The sequence below is a fragment of the Pristiophorus japonicus genome, unplaced genomic scaffold (assembly GCF_044704955.1).
Source record: "Pristiophorus japonicus isolate sPriJap1 unplaced genomic scaffold, sPriJap1.hap1 HAP1_SCAFFOLD_2608, whole genome shotgun sequence".
NCBI classification, from domain to species: domain Eukaryota; kingdom Metazoa; phylum Chordata; class Chondrichthyes; family Pristiophoridae; genus Pristiophorus; species Pristiophorus japonicus.
Window position 1 is genome coordinate 4,866 of NW_027252350.1, and position 11,345 is coordinate 16,210.

An 11,345-nucleotide genomic window follows, 5' to 3' on the forward strand; every position below is an offset into this window, starting at 1 on the left:
TCTACAGGGCTGTAATATCACCTGCCCTCTTGTATGGATCGGAGGCATGGACGATGTATAGAAGGCACCTCAAATCATTGGAGATATATCACCAACGATGTCTCCGCAAGATCCTGCAAATCCCCTGGGAGGACAGGCGCACCGACATCAGTGTCCTCGACCAGGCTAACATCCCCAGTATTGAAGCATTGACCACACTCGATCAGCTTCGCTGGGCAGGCCACACAGTACGCATGCCAGATACGAGACTCCCATAGCAAGTGTTTTATGCAGAGCTCCTTCATGGTAAACGAGCCAAAGGAGGACAGCGGAAACGTTATAAGGACACCCTCAAAGCCTACCTGGTAAAGTGCGATATCACCACTGACACCTGGGAGACCCTGGCTGCAGACTGCCCGAGGCGGAGAAAATCCATCCGGGAGGGCATTGAGCTCTTCGAGTCTCAATGCAAAGAGCATGAAGAGGCCAAGCGCAGGCAGCGGAAGGAGCGAGCGGCAAACCAGCCCCACTGACCCCTTCCTTCGACGAATGTCTGTCCCACCTGTAACAGGGTCTGTGGCTCTCGTTTTGGACTGTTCAGCCATCAAAGAACTCACTTTGGGAGTGGAAGCAAGTCCTCCTCGATTCCGAGGGACTGCCTATGATGAATTGGAAGTGCCAATTACAGGCTAAGGTATTGCTGTGACTAAAAATCTATTATATGGTCCAATACTATGGCATTACTGCATTTAAGTAGTTAACATTCTCGAGTTCAGTTCTGTTGTATAATTATGTTTAAAGATTTAGGGGGAGAAATTCAGTGCATTTACACCTCCCGTTAGTGCCCCCTAAGGGGGCGCAAATGCGATCCCGCCCAGGCACGATGCTGGCAACGACTGCCGCCATAGTCGGCTGGAGTTTAGCGGCAGCGCTATAGAGTGGCGCCCCGATCTCCTGCGCCCGCAGATCGTGACATCATCGCCATACGCATCACTGTGCTAGCGCCTCGGACCCTAAATTGGATTTCACTCCTGCAGCTGCGCCAGCGACAGCTTCAGGGGATGCGTACCGTGCGGCCGGCCGGCTACTACCGCGCCGAAAATTAAAGGGGAGGTGGCCAACTGCTGAAGAAAAAAAATCTGCCCTTATTGTTGCCGCTCTGATCGCGGTTTGTTCGCGGGGTCGGTGCTGCGATCGCTCAGCCCGGCACTCTGTTTGAGATCTGGGCTGATCGCGCGGCACCCCCACTCCCCGTGGCAGTGCTACACGGCCCAGTGCGTAGCGCTGCTGAGGCGTGCGCCCCATTACCGCCCCAGGAAGGAAGTGGAGCGCTTATTTCCTTCCTTCCGGGGCGAGATTTCTGCGCCTGGCACAAAGTCTTACCGAGTGTTACCGCCCCCAAACGGGGCAATAATCAATTTCTCGGCCTTAGATTGTGATTCAATAGCTAAATAAGGCAGAAACTCACAAATCACAGGTTTATGCACCAGGTTGTCCAATTCCTGAATCCCATCGAATGTGCAGTCAAAGCTGATTGTGAAGTTGTACTCTATTTCACCATCTGTCACCTGCATTTTCCCCGAGTCTCCAAGCTGGAAGGTATTGTACTCTGCACGGACATAGGTCATTGGGTTGTCTACTTTACTCCCTTTCTGCAAGGAGAATAGAACAGACTCGACATGAGAAGAAAGGACAATTTGACCCATCAATTTTCTTTTTTTAAATTGAGCCCCTGAACACAAAAGCTCTGGAAGCAACATGGCATATAAGGGATAACTACGGAGTCTTGTGGCAATTTCCAAGTCAAGTTAAAATTAATGATAGCAATTGGTTTTAGCATACTCCTATACACTTCTGACTGTATTGCCCAGTCAACATCATGCAATCACATGTCACACCATATCACTTGTTAACAAAATAAATGATTAACAGAGAAGTTAAATAGTGGGTTGATGCTGCAGTACCCAAAAAATGTGCGAGAGTTCCAGTTTGCTATGCCGTGAATGAGGGATCCTAGGTTTACATCCAATAATTCCACACACTGTTCCTGATCTCATCCATGCCATTGTACAGATGCAACAAGCAGGGGACAAACATACAAGTTATCCTTGGGCTATTCTAACATACCTTGTACCAACATTTACATGTATTCACTATCCTGCTGTTGAAATAAGGGAGTGGTTTTAGCAATGCAAGCATGGGGAGTCAGCTCACAAATATGGCCTTCCTCTGTTTAAACTGCAGAAGCGCAAAATATAAAAGTGCCGTAAAATGTCCAAATTATAAAAGCTGTAATTTGCCTGGGATGAACTACCAGGAAGAGTGAAGATACATACGAAGTTGCTGCCTCTCAGCACTGTGATCTGCACAGGCACTGAACGGTGTATCTTGAAGTCGACCTCAGGGTTCTCCATGTGTAGACCCACCAATGGGACTGTATCAGAGATTTATTTTCCAGTAATGTAGAAACTGTATTCAGAAAATCAAAAAAACAGATCACAAATGACAGACATTAAAACTAAAATATACGTAATATTTCACAATGATTATACTTACAAGAAAAAGATTGGACACTATTACACAATAGGCGCACTGTCCTGCCACCCCTGGGAACTAGGTATGGATCTAGCCCTAAATAACTGATGAAATTCATGTCATCTCTCTCTAAGAGCTCTGAGGTCCTACATAACATTAGTTTAGGCAGTCTCAATCTACTTTTGAGTTGATTAAAAGAATCCATAAAAGGTTACTGGTGTGTTGCAATAGAGGATATTCTTTTAAGACTGGGTATTAAGGTACTTGGGGTAGGGTAGAGATAGATTTATTCAATAGACCCTGCTTTATCTTATCATTTAGTGCTCAGTGCAGACACTGAGTGCTAAAAATTCAAAGGTATTCTACTCCCTAGCATTGGCATGCTTCACCTTAGTAAATATAAGGCAATATGATCACTGCGCTAGTCATCCAAGCTTACTTTTGCAGACCCTCCCAGTGACAACTAACAAAGTGGCGTTTTCAGAGGCCTATGAGTGAATTGTCTGCCTACTCCATCAGGAAAGGTGCACAAAAATGGGGCCTAAACCGGGGAGGAATTTGGTGGTATTTTTTGTAATTTATTTTTCCTTTTTTCCTTGTCATACTCTGGGCTCAATTTTTCTCAAAGCTTTTTTTTGGCGTACTTGAAGAGTAACGCCCGTTTTTTGGGGGCCCAAGTACGCCAAAAAAAAATTCTAGATTTCTTCATTTTGGCACACTCTACCTGTTCTTTAGTTTTAGGAGTGGAGCCTTGATCTGCGCCAAAAAGATCGGGTTGCCACGGTAACAAGGGACACAATGCAGGCTGAGGCTGGAAAGTGACACTTACAGCTCAACTCACAACCTACACAAGCACATTATAATACATTGCAGCAACTTACCTCCATTAAATTATTAAAGTTCCCCCCCACCGCAATGCCGGTCCGCTCCCCTGCTCCTAGCCCAGGCCAAACGGCCGCCCCGTCAGCTCCCCCACACCTATCCCAGGCCGAACGGCCTCCTCCCTCCTGGTCCCCGCACCGAACGATACCCGAAAGGCTTCCCCCGCACCCCTCTCTTACCTCTCCTGCTGCTGCTTTCCGGGCATCTGCTACACTTACCTGCGCCGATTTCCTTAACTCTCCAGAAGTTTTTTCTACAGAGGCCACATATGCTGGCCTAAGAACTGGAGTAACGCTAAACTGGCTAAACTTGCCTAAATGGCCAGAATTGGCACAGGTGGCAGGTTACACCCCTTTGGCTGAAAAAAAAACTTACCTAAAAATATCATAACTAACTGAGTTGGTGCAAATTGTTCAGGGAAACTGTTTTTTTTTAAATTAGGCCAAAAAAACGGCCTGCCCTCCGCCTAAAAAAAACGGCGCAAATCACTGGGGAAAATTGAGCCCTCGATCTGTGTCATCTGCTATCCTTGACCCAAACAAGAACGTAGATAGTCCCAGATCTCCAACAATCTAACTCCATAGACAGATAGCAGGAAATGTATAAGAATTGTCCTAATTGACTAGTTCTCTATTTTTTCTTTATTTTTAAATAGAGGAAAATAAACATCTGCACAAATATATTAAGATTATTTGCTGTGTTCAATTTTCACTCTTTTTCATGATGATATTTGACCCTCACTCTAACCTAGCTCCCATCTGTTCAACCTTCGGAAGTGTCAGCTGTGGCTCAGTAAGTAGCACTCTTGCCTCTAAGTCAGAAGGTTGTGGGTTCAGGTCCCACTTGAGCACAAAAATCTAGGCGGACACTCAGTGCAGTACTATTGCACTGTCGGAAATGCTGTCTTTCGAATGAGACGTTAAACCGAGGCTCCATCTGCCCTCTCAAGTGGATATATAAGATCCTATGGCACTATTTTGAAGTAGAGCAAGGTGCCCTGGCCAACATTTATCCCTCAATTAACATGACTAAAAGCAGATTATCATTATTACATTGCTGTATGTTGGAGCTTGCTATGTACAAATTGGCTCCAACATTACCAAACTTTGACAAAATACTTAATTGGCTGTAAAGCGCTTTGGGACGTCCGGTGGTCGTGAAAGGCACTACATAAATGCAAGTCTTTCTGAAGATGATCAAGATTCTACTGGACTGGCCAGGATCACAGCTTGATGTCCTTGGTAAAAAAAAACCTGTTAAAAAGTGCACTTTATATAAAAGAGCACTACTCTTAGTCTGCCTCCACCCCAAAGTTTATCCCAAACCCAGGCCGTCACTCTCCCTCTCGACAGCTCAATGAATGCCCGCGCTTGTATCGTGCTTTCTCCCCTGCTCCCTCTCCGAACTCACTCGAACTCTCTCCCCTGGTTCCAACCGCCCTCTTCGCCGTCTGATGGTTGCCTGGTTTGATACGCACGTCTCAAGTCTGCCTCTCACCTCGGTGCTTGTCTCTCCCGGCTGAAAGAATCAATCGGGCTCAGCGTGCCGCTGTTGCCATGGCGACAGAACGGGCCGTGCCCTGACGTAATCCTGCGCGAAGCGAGACTGCGCACAACCACACGGCGGGTGGGTGGGCGCAGTGTGCGCAGCCAGTAATTGGATGTTCTATTCTCCCCAGTCGTACATCGGTTTTAAGGAGAGCAAAATGAAATTGCTAATTTCAGCAGCACAATCTCCACAGTGCTTGTAATTATACAATCCCTGCAGAATAGGAGGCGAAACTCGCTTAAACCTTTCACATCAGAATATAGATTTTCTAAGATGCAGTAATGCTAACCCCACCATTTCATAAATCATGAGATCAATTCGTAAAAAGCCTAAGATTTGGTAAGAAATCATGAGTTGCATGACAGTTGGTTTATAAACCTCATTAGTGGCTTTATTTAATCTCCAACAGGTCACAGCTTTGAAAAGAAATATCACTGCAGCTGAAAATGCTTTTCAAAAAGACTTTTAAAAATTCTACCCATCACCACCCTTCATCTGGTGCCAAAAACAACCACCACGCAATGCAGTCACTGCAGCTGCCAACCAAAGGAAAGTTTTGGGGAAAAAGTCTAAAACATTTTCTCATGGAGACAGGAGTCGCGATCACCTGCCCCCCAATGTAGATCAGTGGTGATGGGTGAACAGAATTTGGTTAGAATTTCACCATAATTACAGAACTGCAGCTTCCCATGTAAAACCACAGTATTTTGTATTGTGTTCCGAACACAGATGAGACTGCACACAGGGAGGTTAAAGTAACAGTGACCTCAGTCTTTATTAAGACACTCCAGAGTGAGGAATAGGCCTTATGGGCCGGCTTATATACAGTGCTCCCAAGGGATGCTGGGATCCCTTGGGACTTCAGGGGATACGCTCCCTGGTGGCAGAACATGGGAGTGCATGCTTTACAGATACACAACATTACTCCCACCCCCACCAAAGTCAAAGTGAAAACTATTTACAAGGTGAGGTGTCTATTCTGATATGTTGACTGTGCCCTCGCTGGGCTGGCGTGTTGTTGGCCCTGCAGGGCTGCTGGGTGAGCCTGGCCTTGCTGGGCTGTTGGGCGTGATGGGTTCGATTTCCTGGTCTGGGGTGGTGTCGTTGATCCTTTGGGTGTGTGTTGTGGGCTTGAAAAAGGTGGTATCTGCTGTGGGTTGTTCAGGGCAATCTGTGAACCACAGCCTCGTTTGGTCCAGGTGCTTTCTGCAAATTTGTCCATTGTCTAGTTTGACCACAAACGCCCGCGATCCACATGGGACCATGTCCATAGTTTAGCACATACACGGGGTCATTCAGATCAATTTCCCATGACACAGTGGCGCGACCATCGTTTACATTTTGTTGCTGCCGCCTGCTCTCTACCTGATCATGCAGGTTGGGGTGAAGCAGCGAGAGTCTGGTTTTAAGTGTCCTTTTCATGAGTAGCTCAGCCAGGGGCACCCCTGTGAGTGAGTGGGGTCTCGTGCGGTAGCTGAGCAGTACTCGGGACAGGCGGGTTTGGAGTGAGCTTTCTGTGACTCGTTTAAGGCTCTGTTTGATTGTTTGTACTGCCCGCTCTGCCTGCCCATTGGAGGCTGGTTTAAACGGGGCCGAGGTGACATGTTTGATCCCATTGTGGTTCATGAATTCTTTAAATTCGGCACTGGTGAAACATGGCCCGTTGTCACTGACCATTATGTCAGGCAGGCCATGGGTGGCAAACATGGCCCTCAGGCTTTCAATGGTGGCGGTGGTGGTGCTTCCCGACATTATTTAACATTCAATCTATTTTGAAAAAGTATCCACCACCACCAGGAACATTTTACCGAGAAATGGGCCCGGATAGTCGACATGGATCCTCGACCATGGTCTGGAGTACCTGGACCACAAACTTAGGGTTGGAGTCTCTACGGTGAAAAGTTTTCATAGGATGGTCTCGTGGCCAATGCCCAGGACAAAAAAGTCTCTGACCATTTGCTCCAGATAGCCATCAAACTCACATTGTCCTGCAAGTTGCCTTAGCTCAGCGACGTAGCTCACCACTTCCTGACCTTCAGATCGCTGGCACATGTAGAACTGATACCTCGCCATCAGCACGCTCTCCCTCGGGTTAAGATGCTCCCGAACCAGTGTACACAGCTCCTCATACGACTTATCTGTGGGTTTCACCGGAGCCAAAAGATTCTTCATGTGGCTGTAGGTCAGTGCCTCACAGACCGTGAGGAGGACCGCTCTCCTTTTTGCAGCGCTTCCTTCTCCGTCCAGCTCGTTGGCTACAAAGTACTGGTCTAGCCGTTCGACATAAGCTTCCCAGTCCTTACCCTCCAAGAACTTCTCCAGGATGCCCAGTTTGCAGCATCTTTGCATTGGATTCGTATACTCGGCGCCGTTATTGTGTTCCTAACACAGATGAGACTGCACACACGGAGGTTAAAGTAACAATGACCTCAGTCTTTATTAAGACACTCCAGAGTGAGGAACCGGCCTTGGGGGCCGGTTTATATACAGTGCTCCCAAGGGATGCTGGGATCCCTTGGGACTTCAGGGGATGCGCTCGCTGGTGGCGGAACATGGGAGTGCATGCTTTACAGATACACAACACTTTGCTCTTAGTATTGAGGCAATGAGCAACCAGAAGCCAATAGATGTAATCCACTGAGTGATGCAGAGCTGTCAACATCATGCAAATAATAGGACAAGAGTCTTACATGCAAACTATAAACGAGTAAGTTTATCAGCTGTGGCTGCAGCTTATTGCCATAGATGCGTCATTGCAACATAGATCTGGTTATATTGCTGCAAGGCAGAAGCTATGTTTTAATGTGACTGCAGAAAGGGAAAGTGTGAAACCCTTTCAGCAAGGCCATCTTATGCAACTTGGATTTCTAGGTCTATAACTCATTTGATTTAATTTTGATGAGAAGATAAAAACATCTGAATGACGCACGCCGTTATTGATGTGTAACTCCACCAGAAACTTCTGGTGAGGAAGAGATACCCTGTGTATTGCGAATCACCACAAGTTGTAGCTGATTTATGCTGCTTCGCTGTCGGCTTCACAAAAACAGCAAGTCATGCTTAAGCTCCTTGTCATTGTCATAAAGTTGCTGCATTTGAACATTAATTGCCTATTAAACTCTCCACAGAAAGCTAAATCTAGTTCACCAAGGTTTCACGATGGGCCAGATTTTGCTGAAGCGGGGTATCTCGCAGTGTGCCCCGTTAGTTAGACTTGTTTATGTACATTTAGATTTTAATATTTTTTGCTGATAATAGCGCAGTGAGGACAACAGGCTATCTGGCACCTTTGTTAATAATGGGATGAACAATGTATCTCTTTAGCCAATGAGATGTAAGGATTGAGAAATAAACTGAGGAAGGATTGAGAAGGAGGGTGAATTAGAATGGGTTAATTATAACAACATAGTTCGGTTCAAACTAATTATGGAAAGAGACCAGAAAATATCAAAGGTAAAAATGCATAGCTGGGCAAAAGCTAATTTCAGTGATTTAAGAAGGGACCTAGCACAGGTAAATTGGAAAAGGCAATTGCAGAGGAAAGCAGTCACAGATCAATGGAGGGAATTCAGTGAAGAGATAGTTCAGCTACAAACTGGGTTCATCTCTTTGAAGGGAAAAGGTAGAGCATCCAAAGTTAATGCATCCTTATGAATTATGGAAAGTAGAGGAGGGAATTGAAAAAGTTAATGTGGGAGGCAAAGCGAGGTTACGAGAAAGGATTAGCAGGCATCATTAAATTGAACCCTAAAACATTTCATAAATATATAAAATGAAAAAGGTTAGCTAGAGAAAAAGTTGGGGCTATTAAAGACCCAAAGGGAAATCTTCAAGTAGAGACAGAAGGCATGGCAAAAGGATTAAATGAGTACTTTGCACCTGTCTTCACAAAGGAATTGGATGATGTGAAAGTTACACTAAAAGAGGAGAGGGAAGTTATGGATAGGATAATAATAGATAGAGAAGACATACTAAAAATATTCGCATTACTGAAAGTTGTTTATTCACCAGGTCCTGATGGAATGCATCCTCGGTTGCTGAAAGAAGCCAAGGTAGAAATAGCAGAGGCATTGGTCACAATCTTTCAATCCTCATTGGATACAGGAGTCGTGCCGGAGGATTGGAGGGTTACCAATGTTATACCACTATTCAAGAACGGGGAGAGGGAGAAACCAGGAAACTACAGGCCAGTTAGCCTAATATCAGTGGTGGGGAAATTATTGGAAATTATTACCAGGGAAAAAATAAACTTTCATTTGTAAAGGCATGGGTTAATCAAGGAGAGCCTGCATGGATTTGTTAAAGGTAAATTGTGTTTGACTAACTTGATTCAATTCTTTGATGAGGTAACAGAGAAGGTTGATCAAGGTTGTGCAATAGATGTTGTATATATGGACTTTCAGAAGGCATTCGTCAAAGTGCCACACAGGAGGCCAATTAAGAAGATGGATGCCCATGGAATTAAGGGGAACGTGGTAGTGTGGATACAAAATTGGCTCAATGACAGGAAGCAAAGGGTGGTGGTGGATGGATGCTTTGCAGTGGTGCTCCCCAAGGGTCAGTTTTGGATCCATTACACTTCACAATTTTTATAAGCGACCTAGACTCGGGTGTAGGGAGCAGCATTATAAAGTTTGCAGGTGATATCAAACATGCAAAGTAGTAGATCATGATAAGGATAAGGATAGTTATAAGGATGTCATAGACAGGGTGGTGAAATGGGCAGAAGCGTGCAGATTGAGGTCAATGTGGAGAAGTGTGAATTGATGCACTTTGGGAGGACTAATATGGAAAGACAGTGTACTATAAAAGGCACGATTTTGAAAAATGTAGATGAGCAGAGAGACCTTGGTGTCCATGTACGCAAATCCTTAACGATGACAGGCCAAGTTGATATGGTGGTTAAAAAAGCATATAGGTTACTTGGGTTTATAAATAGAGGAATACAATATAAAAGCAAAGAGATCATGTGAGAACTTCATATTGGCCTCAGCTGGAATATTGTGGACAATTCAGGGCACCACACTTCAGGAAAGAGGGAAATGCCCGAGAGAGGATGTTTACAAGGATGAGGGGCTTGAGTTATATGGGGAAATTGGAAAAGTTATGATTGTTCTCCTTGAAACAGCAAAGGTTAAGAGGTGACCCAATAGAGGTTTTCAAGATGCAGAGAGTTTTTGATAGAATAAATAGGGAAACATTATTTCCTCTGGCATGTGGGTCAATAACTAGAGGTCATAGATTCAAAATCATTGGTAAAAGATCTCGAGGGGAGATGAGAATTTTTTTCATTGAGAGTTGTTGGGATCTGGAATGCTCTACCTGGAAAAGTGGTGGAAGCTTAACCCTTAAATAATTTTAAAAGGGAGTTGGACAGGTACTTGAGAATGAGGATCTTGGTGAAAAACTGAGGATGTGAGACTAAGCGCGATTGTTTTTTCAAAGCGCCAGCACAGGCACGATGGGCTGAATGTTCTTCTGCGCTGTAAGTTTCTATAATTCTATGAATTTAATGTCAAATCAAGTAGAGAAAGAAATAGAGGTAAAGGAAGATTGGATTGCTAGAAAGGAAAAGTAAAAAAAAAATTAGAACATTTAAAAATGTTACATTTTAAACATTTCCTAAAACAATTCACAACCTGAAGGCATGAGACTCCACACTTATAACGTTTTATTTTCTGGACAAGACTGGTTAATTGCAGTAATTAACAATTACGTCGCTAAAAGGGGACTTATGGTGTTAATTACTGGACTTAACTTTCTGTGGTGAATTTAAAGGACAAATAATGTGCAAATGCAACAACTTGATGAAAATCACATAGTTTAAGCACGAGATGCTGTTTTCGTGAAGCTAACGGAGTGACGCAAATCAGCCAGCAACTTGTGGCAATTCGCAATTCACAGGGTCTCTCTTCCTCACTACAAATTGCTGGCCCGTTTACAACAACGGCATGTGTGGTTTAGACACCGTTATTTATTCCTCCAAATCTGGCCCAATATATGAATATTTTCTTGTATTTTCCACTTAATAGTAAACGATGTATGTACTTGTAGGGAAGTAATCAGTTTATAATCCACACCAATGCACGGGCCACTGAAACGTAACTAAATATTTAGTGCATCGTCCAATCTTAGTACATTTGAATGAGCATTGTGCTGGGTACCATCAGCATCCTCCAGCACAACAAATGTGCTTCTAATTATTCCTCATCCATGTTCCGGGGTTGTTGCTTGGTAACTCCGTACAGCCCATTGAGAGCGTTGCAATAGGATACCAGAGCACCGATACTTTTTGTGGAAATGCTTTTTTCAAAAAGAAAACCTCAGCAAATTATATAAATTCTTAATTGATGGAATCGTAATTCACAGCGATTGAAGTTTTAAAAATTTGGGAAACATGT

General features: G+C 44.5%; 1 long non-coding RNA gene across 2 annotated transcripts; it reads right to left on the reverse strand.

Moving 5' to 3' along the window:
* Nucleotides 1-1,453: 1,453 nt before the first annotated feature.
* LOC139247168 (uncharacterized) lies at nt 1,454-4,978 on the reverse strand. 2 transcript variants are annotated; one of them, XR_011590838.1, is made up of 3 exons: nt 4,894-4,978; nt 2,316-2,448; nt 1,454-1,631 (listed from the first exon to the last, which is right to left on the reverse strand). It is a non-coding gene; the product is annotated as an uncharacterized lncRNA (long non-coding RNA). The 2 variants fall into 2 exon arrangements; XR_011590836.1 differs by having other exon boundaries at nt 4,807-4,955.
* Between the last annotated feature and the right edge of the window lie 6,367 nt (nt 4,979-11,345).